Genomic DNA, 12,248 nt, shown 5'->3' on the forward strand with positions numbered 1-12,248 from the left:
TCTCATAGCCTGGCCCTTTTTTGTCCTGGAGATCTGAGCCTCATTGCAGGACCCTCACTTCCTATGCAAAAGACAGCATGGGCATCCTTAATAAATTATGTGGTCCTCTAAGGCCAATCTTGCAGGGTACCACAAACCTCCTTGTCTATTTTCAAAGGTGGCTGTTTAATTTTCACTTGCACAGTGCTGTATGAAAGTCCTTGTGGGGGTTGGGTCTATGCAATCCACACTGAGTGATCATGGTGGCCTCCACTGTCCCTGTGGTAAAGCAGACTCCTGCTCCCTCCTTCCCTATACTCAGCTGTTGGTTTAAGGAGGCTGGTGAGCATGCCCCTAGCAGAGTCAGGGCTTGCCTGCTGCCCAGGGACAGACTCCCCTACTCCCTGGTGGCTAACAGACTCCCTGTCTCTGAAGCAACTTGGGAGGACCAGCAGCCAGTGACCACCCAGGAGAAGAAATCAGGTTGGGACACCATTTGCCACTGGAAATGGGGAGTGGACTGTCAGACCAGACTCCCATCCTGTCCATAGTGAGTGACATGGTGGCCTCCACTGTCTGTCTGGTAAAGCAGACTCCTGCTCCCTCCTTTCCTATACTCAGCTGTTGCTTTACAAGTTTCCTTCTTGGCACAAAGCCAAGACCCCTTGCGAGGCTGGTGAGCACACCCCTAAGAGGTTTAGCATCACTGGCTGGTGCTCCAAGGGTTGTGGCCACTCTAGCCCCTCTGCCCCTCGGGAGGGCACCAGACCCTGCCTCTGCTCTCAGACAGCTTAGTGTCTGCAGCGGCTGGTAGCCCACAGCAGCAGAGGCTGGACAGTAAGGAGAGTCAGCCAGCAATCGCATAGCTGTATCACTCAGGAGGAGAAATCCTAAGTAGATAAGAAGAAAGCCTTCAAGTTTCCGAAATGGGGAATTGATTGTCAGACCATACTCCCATCCTGTCCAGCCTGCCGCCCTTTCAGTCCTTTCACATTGTTACTCTGGGTTTGGACTGTGCTGGAAAGACAGCAGTTTTATATAGGCTGTGATTCAAAGAACTTGTAAATACCGCACTTACCAAAGGATTTAACACTGAGAAAAGTAAGGTAACCTTGGGCAAACCGAAAACAGTCATTTTTCACTTCCAGGATGTAGGTAGGCAAGAGAAATTAAGACCATGGTGCACAGATGCCATTGTGATTGTGGTGGACTCTGTTGATGTTGAAAGAATGGAAGAAGTCAGAAGTGAGCTTCATAAATAACTAAGAGATCAGAAAATCAAGAAGTCCTTGTTCTTACAATTGCTAGCAAACAAGAATCTCTCTCTCTCTCTCTCCCTCTCTCCCTCCCTCCTTCTCTCTCTCTCTCTCTCTCTCTCTCTCTCTCTCTCTCTCTCTCTCTCTCTCTCTCTTTTTCTCTCTCTGAGATTGAGAAGTTGTTAGCAATGGGTGAACTGAGCTCATCTACTCCTTGGCATTCGCAGCCCACCTGTGCAATCCTAGGAGATGGGCTAAAGGAAGGACTTGAGAAACTGTATGATATGATAATTAAAAGAAGAAAAATGTTGTAGCAACAGAAAAATAAGTGATGAATGGCAATATCTTTTATATCAATGTGGAATAGGTTTTCCTTGGTCTGATTTCTGACAAGCTGAAGAGTGTCTACAGCCTGGTTTTCCTGTCTGCCCTCAAGGATGTGATTAAAGCTGTGTGTTGTTGAACAGTCAGATCCAAACTCTGTTGCCTTGTGGAAGATGAGTCAATGCAATGTTTCTTAAAGTGTTCTTTTCTCCCTGACACACAAATCTTTTGGTACTAACACGGTGGGAGCTAAAAAGGCTAGTAATTGAAGAGAAAACAATTTTGTGGAATTTGACTTGAGGTCAGTGAAATAAAACTTTGAAAAAATTTTATTCGTGAAAAATAAAAGTGCTTCCTTTTATGTAAAGCAAGGCATACTTTCTTCTTCTTCTTCTTCTTCTTCTTCTTCTTCTTCTTCTTCTTCTTCTTCTTCTTGTTTGTTTGTTTGTTTGTTTTGTTTTGTTTTTTTTTGAGACAGGGTCTCTCTGTGTAGTCCTGGCTGTCCTGGAACTCACTCTGTAGACCAGGCTGGCCTCGAACAAGGGATGCTTTCCTAACTCTGATTTTTCTTTCTGCCCTTAGGACATCTCTCCCTTCAGACTGAAACTTCTTTGGGTCTTTTCCAGTCCTAGGCTTTCTGAGACTGTCCCCATCCTGGTGACCACAGGAGTGTTGGGAGCTGCAGCTCTCTGGCTATGCTGGGTAGGTAATCCTCTTAGCATTTCATTCACATCTATGGGAGAAACAGGTAAGGAACAGGAGCATGCTGGGACAGTGTGTAATGGTGGTGAAGGGTATGTGGGGTGGAAAAGTTGTTCATGGTTTGCAATATTGATATTTCTTCCCCATTTACATACAGGGAAGGGTTGAAAACCGGAGAGCACCCCAGGAGCAGGAACAACTGGGGCTCCAAGAGGAGGATTCAAGCCAAGGGCACAGCAGCCCTCCTGACGAACAGAAGGAATAAATCATCCCCAGGGTTTCCCCAGCAGCACTTGACAATATCATCAGAGGCTGCAGATGACTACTGGGTGACTACAAAACCCTGTGGGGTGATCAAGCATGGGTTCTAGGGGTCATAGGCCCCAGTTTTCTTCTTGAGCCATGGGTAGATTAGAGGGCCTTCGTATTTCTTGATCAGATGCAGGAAAGTTTCTTTTTCAGGGTGGAGAAGGGTGGGGTCAAAACAGGATTTTGAACCCCCTGGATGTCCTGGAACTCTCCTATGTAGATCAGGTTGGCCTCAAACTCAGAAAGCCTTCTGCCTGTGCATCCTGAGTTTCAGGATTAAAAAAATGTGTGCTACCATGCCTGGCTAGGAAACACTCATTTTTATCAGGGACATAGTCACTGTCCTCTATTCCATGTCCAGAAAATACTGAATAAATTCTTAAAACATCTGAAGATGCTGACTGTGCTGTTTTTGGGAGTTGGACAATAAGAGGAAATGGAAGAGAGGCAAAAGGAAGGATTGGAGGCAGAGTGGAGGGAAGTCCATTGGAGGGGCACAGAGTGTAGAGGAGGGAGTGGAGGGGAGCAGAGTGGAGGGGAGCAGAGTGGATGGGTCAGCCTCAAACCTTTTGTTCTTAGGTTTTGTCCTTGTTTCCTTCGGCTGACATTTCTACTTTCCACTTTCTAGTCTTGCTTTTGAGTTTTAAGGGACACAAAGGTCCTCAGTCCTCCTACTCTCTCTTTCTGGGTTCCCCTCCCCCTCCCTCTGTATTTACCAAGTTCCTAGAATGGCTCTCACTATTCTGGAAAGCATCAGAGATCCTGAAGCTGTGCTCTGCCTGGGATCGCGGCAGAAACAACCAGCTGCTGTGCAGTGAATAGTGACACAGTGAACATCCCTTGTGGAGTGCTCCAATGTAAGTGGGGAATCCAAGTATTTGTCCTTTCCCTGCCAGACTGATTTCCATGCTTCACAGTATTCCAGACAGTCAGTGCATGCCAGTGGAGTGTGTAGGTGAGCAGGGTGTGGTCACCACACCTCCTAGGCAGGGACACTCTGCTCCTTATGGTCAGAAATGGACGGGTGGAGCAAAAGCTGGCAGTCAGGGCTGAAGTCTGAGCTCCTCCATGGGAAGCAAGGTTTCTCTCATTGACACAAACCCAGCGAGTCTCTGCTTTGTGTTAGCAACCAAGCGCTTAATACACACACTGAGTGCTCTTGCAAAGGTCCTGAGTTCGGATCCCAGCAACCACATGGTGGCTCACAACCACCTGTAATGAGATCAGACTCCCTCTTCTGGTGCATCTGAAGACAGCTGCAGTAAATTACACAGGAGCGAGCAGGACCAGAGCAAGTGGGGCTGGCAAAGGTCCTGAGATCAACAGCAGCCATACACATGATGGCTCAAGACCATCTGTACAGCTACAATGTACTCATACACATAAAACAAAATAAATCTTAAAAAAAATAAATTAAAGAAGTGCAAAATCACTAATCAATTGAAATCCAATAATATGAGGAATTGGAAATTTGTTGAGTGTCATCCAATGCTCTCTCTAATTTGGTAATTGGAGAAATAGGTCCAACATTGTACAATCTATATACACTGTCAACTTGTATGTTTGTGACAGTGTCTGGCTGTGTACAACATAAGGGTCTTGAAATCTTGCTTCTCCTATACCAGCCTCCCTATTAGTAGTATTGTTTATTTCATATTTTTATACTATACTATGGTTTTCAGAGCAGCTTATATATTTCAAAAGTACTTATATACCCAAAAGAAATATAGATGATTAACTAGGGAGGTGGCTTGTAAGAGAACAACAAAGTGAGATTGAATGCTTTGCTTGACATTTGTAACTCCTGTATCAAGTTTGAAGAAGAGGACTTCATAAGTTACTCTTTCTCTGAGATGAATGCTTTTCCAAATTATTACAGCTAATGAACCAAATTCTTATCCTCACCTAATGTCTGTGCCACCCTCCAAGCAGAACCATTGTTCATTGAAACAGTTGATGAATGGTTTTATGGATAGACCATCTTAATACCTACACCTTTTCTTAAATAAATGTAACCTGTTCTCTGTGGGCTGAGAATGAAGTCACTCACTCAAGTCAAATCACTTTGACCATAGCAGGAAGTCTGTATCAAAAAATCGAGCCTACAATTCATTTCTTGGTGCAGCAGAACTCTCAACTCTCAGCTTAGCTACGATGGAGGTAAAATCCTTTGGTGATGTGAGGGTCATTGAAATACAGCCTTATTACAATGAAACCCAGTGTCTAAAAACTGTTCTTATTTTGGGCTTGTACCACAGTAAGAGCCAAGATTTTAAACTCTACTAAATACAAAACAAACAAAAAGACTTTATATATTCATGTTCATTTAAGAAAATGCTAGTAGTGATGTATTATTTTTAAGTATACAGTTAATATATTTGGAGTTATTTAAAATTTATATTGAGAAAAATGTATTTTCACTATTGCTGTAGATGAGGACCTACATAAGACTGTTAAATTGATTGTTGTTTTATATCAAACAACTTTTATAATACTTGTTTTTATTGTTATAATACTTTATAAATTTTAAGGTATATGACAAAAAAGATACTGTAGGTATTGAAGGGGGTCTCTGGGAGGAACAGTGGTACAAAAGGGAAACAAGAATGTGATTCAATTATATTTAATTGAAATATATTTTTAAATGTTAAATTCAGATAAATTGAAATCATGTAACTTTTCTCACCATAATGCAATAAAAGTTTTTTTAAAAAAATACACAAGAAAGAAAGAAAGAAAGAAAACAGAAGTGCAAAATCAACAACAAGTCCGATTGATTCCCGACATCTTAATAAAAATCTTTCCTATAAGGAGGAGGGAGCCACTGCCCCTCCAACTTAAGAGCCATGACTACCATTGGAATGGAGTTAAGAATAGTCTACTCCAAGAGGAGGAGTAATGTTTTCTGAGCCTACCCCAGAAAGGAGGATGATTTTTCCTGCAGTTGAGGTCCCTGACCCCAACACTGCAGGACAGTTTTTAAGGCAACGTGTTGCTTTGCATTTTAAAGAACTCAAAGGTTTAAAGGAAGCGGCGGGCGCGGTCCGGGGGGGGGGGGGGGGGGGGGGGGGGGGGGTCGGGTCCTAAGGAGCCAAAGGCATGGCTAGCAAGTGCTCAGAGGCCTGAGCGGCCTGGAGCTGCTGCAACAGGGCGCCTAGGCTCAGGTATTCCGTGGCTGCTTCCAGGGCCAGGCTTCCTTGGTGAAGCACTGCTTCCCTAAGCTATGGGCACCGGGAGCTAGAGGCAAGGATTAGCCCCTGGTCCAAGGTGCAGGAGGAGCCCATTCGCGCTGCTCCGCCACCGCTGTGCGGGGATAGCTGCCCCAGTCATCTTTTTTGGGACTATGCTTCTAACTGCTTATATACGGAAGAAATCGAAGACTCAGTGACTGTCGAGATTATAATCCATCCACTATGGACACTGAAAAAGACTCCCAATGCCTCTTGGACTTGGCCAGGAGGATCGGGCAGGTTCTGGCCAGAATGCATGACAAGGATCTCATTCACGGGGACCTCACCACCTCCAACATGCTCCTAAGGCGGCCCCCGGAGCAGCTGGGCATCCTGCTGATTGACTTCAAGCTGATTTTTGTTTCAGGACTGCCAGAAGATAAAGGCATGGACCTCTATGTCCTGGAGAAGGCCTTCCTCAGAACGCACCTCTACACCGAGACCGTGCTTGAAGCCTGTCTGAAGAGTTATGGTGTCTCGTCCAGTAATTCCAGTCCAATGCTGAAGAAGTTAGATGAGGAAAGCTCGTGTCCAGTGTGACCTAAGACATTCGCTACTTGGGAAAAAAAAAAAAAGAGGATCTTTGGATACAGACCCCCCTACCTGGATGTCTCTTTGCAGAACCTGTTTGCTTCAAGATAGGATGTTATGTTCTGTAAGAAAAAACATCCTGCCTTTTGCATCTTGGCCCATTTGCAGGTGGCCAGTAGTCAGCCCCAGTTGGGGGTTTCCTCATAGTTTTTTCATTCCCCCCTCCCCATGCTGCTTAGTATAAATTGAGCAGAGAGGAATAAGACTTCGCATTCTCTCTTGAAGAACCATGGAATCTGTGTGTTCTGTTAAATCCCCCGGCCTATGCATGATTCTCTGTACTGCAACAGCTCGGACACTGTCCACCTAGTACTGACACAGTCTAAAAAGGTCTTGATTTTTTTTCTCTCTTCCACTTGACTTACAAGTCAGGAAAAAAATCTCAAGGGCAACTGGGCACCAGCAGAGAAATCTCCAACATTGCACACAGAATAAGCAGTTGAAGGAAGCTGTTTATTGTGGGCAAGGAAATACGTGTAGGGGACACATGGGAAAGTCTCTGGGCCTGCAGATCTTTCTCTACTCAGTCCCAAGTCCTCCTCACCAATAGTCAGTCAATGAACAGTCAAGGGAACTGAAGGGCAGGGAGGGAATGGCTAACAGGCCAGACTGTTGTCAGGTTGGCCTGGGGCAGTGAGGCTGTGGGCTCATTCCTGGGGATAGCACCTTGCCACAAGCCATCCTTCTGAGAACTCTTTTGCCCTTTGCACTCAGCTACAGCCAGACTCCTCTCTGTCCCCACACTATTCCTGACTGTCCATTGGATGGGGTGGGGTAGATGGGAAAGTGAGGGGTGGGGGTGTGTGGTCACACCACTCTTTATCCCATAATGGTCATAAAATGACATGTGGAGTAAAAGCTGAAAGGTTTTGTTTCTTTGTTTGTTTTGTTGTTCTTGGTAGTGGTGGTGGTAGAGTGTGTGTGTGTGTGTGTGTGTGTGTCTGTGTGTGTATGTCTGTGTTTGTGAGTGTGTGTGTGTCTGTGTGTATGTGTGTGTGTATGTGTGTGTGTGTGTGTGTGTGTGTGTGAAATTACTTTATGATGGTGGGGAGTGGGGATGAATGCATGCAGTCCACAAAGTGCTTGTGACAGCCTCAGAACAAATTTCAAAAGACAGGCTTCCTTCTTCTTGTGGATTTTCCTCAGATGTGGTAGCAAAAGCCTTTCTGGATGGCCCTCTATATTGTTTTTATTATTTGATGTGTGTGGCTCCCTTTCAGAGATCTCCAGTTGGGGGCTGAGAAGTGCTGTAAGTCTTTCAAGCTGAAAAACCCACTATGTGAAGGAGAAGTAGTTCATGTATGTCAGTAGATGGTCCACACACAGGGACACAAAATAACCTGATAGATGGTAAAGATACAGAACATAAGTCAGGTGATAATAACTGTACAACCGTGTGGGAAACATTAAGAGACAAAGTTAATAAGAACAAAATTTACATCACAATGAACACAAATCAATATGAGGTTAAATATAAAGTTAAAGTAAGGTCAAATGCAATTGCAGAACTGGCTGGACCATGGACCAGAGTGTTGAAGTGGTGTAAGGTAATTGTAACTAGCAATTTGTGTCCATCAGACTCCTGCATAAGGTACAAGCACATGGAAGCTCTGTAAAGGAAACCACCATCTCTTTGACAAATTCAAAGAGAAATAGAGGAAGACCCTTCACTTGCAGGCTGACCAACTCGGCTGTCATCAGGGCCCAGATCCAGTGCTTCCAGTGGGTCCACTCCAACATCTACTCCATCTGTGACCTGGTAGATCAGGTTAGGGAGCCAGTGCTACAGAACCAGATCCAGGAACAGATCCCAAAGCATGGCTGTGACTGAAGCCATCTCCAGCCTGCAGCCTGCGAAGCAGTTCCGAGGAGCCTGTGAGCCTCATGGAGGCTCCAAGCTGGTTTTTGGTTCAGGATCTCACTATCCTATGGGGGTGGCAGAGGCAGCAGAGGAGCCTGGAGAGCCCAAAGTGTACCTGGAAATAACAGAGAAGGGAAGGCCCATGGAAAGAGACTTAAAAAGTGAACTCTGGCAATTGGAAGGAAAGATGACTGAGCAGAGCTGGGTGCCCAGGGGAGAATGATACAAGTAAGGATGGACTGAGTTGCTGTGGTCCATGCTGAGCCAACCTGAAAACTAAGTGGAAGTCCAATATGCGTGCTGCTGCCTACAAAGGGCTGGTCATAGTAGCAGGGAGGGTCCTCTGGTCCACTAGGAAAGTCTGCTCTGTGCTCTTGGCTCTCTTTTTCTTCTGTTCCCAGTACTCTGGCTCCTCCTGCTCCACCCACGATGGAGTCAAAGCACAGAAAATGCCTGTGGTCCACATATGGTCCATGTGGCCTACCTCCATGAATCATGGCTCCTCCAGATCTGGCTGGGACACTGTGGTGAGGAAATAACACAGTGAGTGTGAGCCTGAGGACTCTAAGTGGTAAGACCCAACCTCCTTCTGGACTCCAAGCTGGTGCTCCAGTGAAGAGGAGGGTAGTAGGGTGCGGTGCTCTAAAGCATGTGGAGAGGGGGTTAGATGGTCTCAGTGGGAAAAGCTCAGGACATGCCAACCTTGTCTTCCAAGATCCACAGGTGTTTTCCTATAGAGCTGGAGGAATTGTCCTTCAAGCACCATAGACCAAGGTATGCTTAGGACACCTGCTTATGTGATGAGGATTAATTAGTTAATCACACTAAATGTGGCTCTTGGTTGAGGTCCTTATAAGATGATGTAGGATGAGGTGGGCTCCCATAACTGGAGGTCAGGGTCATTCTTGCCCTCCAAGATAGGCATTTCCAGGAGCATGGTTGCAAACCTGCCCAACTCAATACCAGGAATCTGTCACTATCAACTCAGTAAGCAACAGATAATTTGAAGTAGCTTCAGAGCCTCCAACACTTTCCGTTTTGGAACCAGAAAAACCACAAAGTTAGAAGTGTGGAAGTGGAGAAATGGTGATCAACCAATGAGTTCTTTTTTTTTTTTTAACTTTAACATTTTATGTATAAAAAGGGCAAATTTAGTGAATTATTTTCATCTTGTACACAACGTTATAATTTTAATGCTTTTCACATCCATGCTGAAAATTTGCATTTTGCTAAAAATGAAAGGAACATAAATTTCTCTGAAGGAATTTTTTATGCTATTATATACCTTCCATGAGAAAGCTTCAAACACTTCCTCAATAATCACAAGTTACCAGGAAATAAAAGATTAAATTTGTCCAGATATTGATGAGAAGATGATGTGAGACACTGGGAAGAAAACCCATGCTCCTGACTGCCAGAGTTAATAGTGTGAAAGGGGCCATTCTACCAAAATTAACCTCGAGATTCAATGCACTACTATCTGATTTAACTGATAGGTTTAGAAAAAATGTGAAAGACTACGAACAGCTAAACAATCATCAGGAGAACTGGAGGTGTTGCAATCCCAACCTCAGGTTATACTGCCAAGCACACTTTGCATGATGGCGGTATTTGAGGCGTAAACTTCAAGGAAAGTCAGTCTCCTGCCTCCACATTGTCACCTGGCACCCCAAACTCAGAGGTAGCCCAGATATGTCCTCGTATTTGTGTGCTAGGGGCCCACGAAGATATCATTTCTTTACAACAAGAAAGAGAAAATTCGGACATTGCTCTCTGACCTTCACCAATGTTCCAATGTCCTAGTCAAACCCTGGCTTGGAATATTAAGCCATTCTAACTGCCTCCAGCATTGTGGGTAGGGCATTAAAGCTTACAGAAAGAGAGACAACATAGAACACTCAGCATTCAGCACTCAGCAGCAAAGATTCAGCAGCAAGCAATCTACATTCAACATTTGGACCCGCTCGCACTTGGGCTAGAACCAGAACCTAGGTGGAAGTTCGTAGCACCCCCCTCCCCGGGCCCAGAGAGCTTGGGGGGGGGTGCAGCAGCAGTGGAAATTCAAGAGATTGAGCATTCGAGATTTGAGATTCGAGCATTCAACATTGAAGTTTCAAGCATTCAGCATTGAGGACTCAAGATTCAAGCCTCTACCCTCCTGGCTGGTGCACCCGCAGCCCCCCAGAACTCTGGCCAGGACCATGCAGCCCGAACATACTCGGAGGCCGGGGGTGATGCACCAGTCCAGAGATGACTGCTGTTTTAGATCCAGTGTGTTTTAGATGGCCTCAGATGTACCTTGGCTACTGAGCTGCCAGATTTTTCATTTCTCTTTTGTAAAAGCCTCATGTCATTTTTGAGAAATACACTCAGAGCTTACACCACTCGTGTCTAGTCTGTTTGTCAAAGCCAAATCCCGTGCACACCTGACCAGAACCCATCGTCCCACGGAACAAGGGACCCCGAAAGAAACCCCAGTCCGTGGCATTATACTACAGAGCTGTAGTGACAGGGACAGCCTGGAACTCGGAGAGAATAGACAGGAAAATCAAAGGCATGGTGTAGAGGTCCTGGACTTGAAATATCAAAGCTACGCATACTCAGTATTCCACAAAGAATGCAAGATACATATTGGGGGTCGGTGGGGTGGTGTGTGTGTGGGGAAGGGGTTGGCGGGGGAGGGGCTATATTACAAACGATTCTATTACAGTTTTTCTATCTGGGAAGATTTTCAAATACACAGGTTTCACTTTGTACTAAAATTACCCCAGCTGAAAGTTTTTTTTCTTCCTTAGGACTGAGCCCCAGCCCAAGGGTAGAAGAAGGAGTTGCCTGCGCACAGCAGTGTCTTCTTCCCATGCTCCAGGTATTTGTGGAGCCAGTCTGGAAGTATGCATGCACTACCCTCCAGGTAGGCCCTGTATCACTGTGCTGCCAGGTCCGCTGATGTCCACTTTTGTTTAGGGCGATGTAATCGATGTAATCGCTGCGTTTGCATGTGTACTGCTCATTCCCAGGGAGGAGGCTCCTGACCGACCCACCTCACAGCCAGACAAACACTAGACAGTGTGAGAGCTTGGGCGACCCCGTGTTTAGCCCCGCCCTGCCCTTCATACCCTAGGTATCCTCTATCCTGAAAGTGAGTGTGGGTTCCAGGTCTTGGGTCCCAGCGAGTCCTGCAAGTTCCTGGAGTTCCTAGGACTTGGGACCCAGGACTAAAGTCCTGACTTTACAGAGAACCGCAGAAATGAAATAGCAAGGAAGTAATATTGCAGATCAACTGACAGGTGAGGGAACTGAATGGACCTTTATCTTAATAAAGGAAAAAAAAAGCACAATTGGCCAGTAACAATTTTTTTTTATGTGCCACTGCCTTTTTTTTTTTTTTGCTTTTATTTTATTTATTTATTTATTTATTTATTTTTCCTAAAAGTGCCCAGGTGGGCTTAAGGCTGCCAGACACATCTACAGCAACATGGGCTTCTTTCTGTTCCATCTACATGGATCAGGAGAAGGGAGGGAGCCAGAAAGAGAGAAGATCTACCTCCCCCAAATCCCAACCCAAGGAGACCTGTGTGACAAGCACAATGGAGGTGTGTGCTCTCCAGCATCTGGCTCCACACTGGTTAATATGCTGCTGGTTTTACTCAGACATCTATTTTGAAAAAGCTTAAAAAACACAGGAGATTTTGAAATAATTCAATCCTGACATAAATCAAAACTCCAAAACTAAGAGCAAAATCATCTTTCACTAGATTAATTCCTTTTCCTTTCTTTTTTCTTTTCTTAAACATTTTATTCATGTAATAGAGGGATTTCTTTATCATTTGCCTTCTTCTCAATCATTAGGAGTTGAGGAGTACTGAATCCATTACTACTTTGATGACACAGGTAAGAATCCAGATTCAAGAGTTCCCTCTAATGCCAGGATCCAGCCAGCCTTCCTCTACTCCTACTGAACACAGCAGTGCCCCTTGGTGTCTCTGAAGAGTAAGC

General features: G+C 45.1%; 3 pseudogenes; 2 read left to right on the forward strand and 1 right to left on the reverse strand.

The window, feature by feature from the left end:
• LOC116074442 overlaps nucleotides 1–12,248 on the reverse strand; it is a 41,463-nt pseudogene that overhangs the window by 26,414 nt on the left and 2,801 nt on the right.
• On the forward strand, nucleotides 906–1,567 carry LOC116074647 (annotated as a pseudogene).
• Nucleotides 2,295–6,340, forward strand: LOC116075384 (annotated as a pseudogene).

This window comes from Mastomys coucha, unplaced genomic scaffold, assembly GCF_008632895.1.
Source record: "Mastomys coucha isolate ucsf_1 unplaced genomic scaffold, UCSF_Mcou_1 pScaffold3, whole genome shotgun sequence".
Taxonomy (NCBI): domain Eukaryota; kingdom Metazoa; phylum Chordata; class Mammalia; order Rodentia; family Muridae; genus Mastomys; species Mastomys coucha.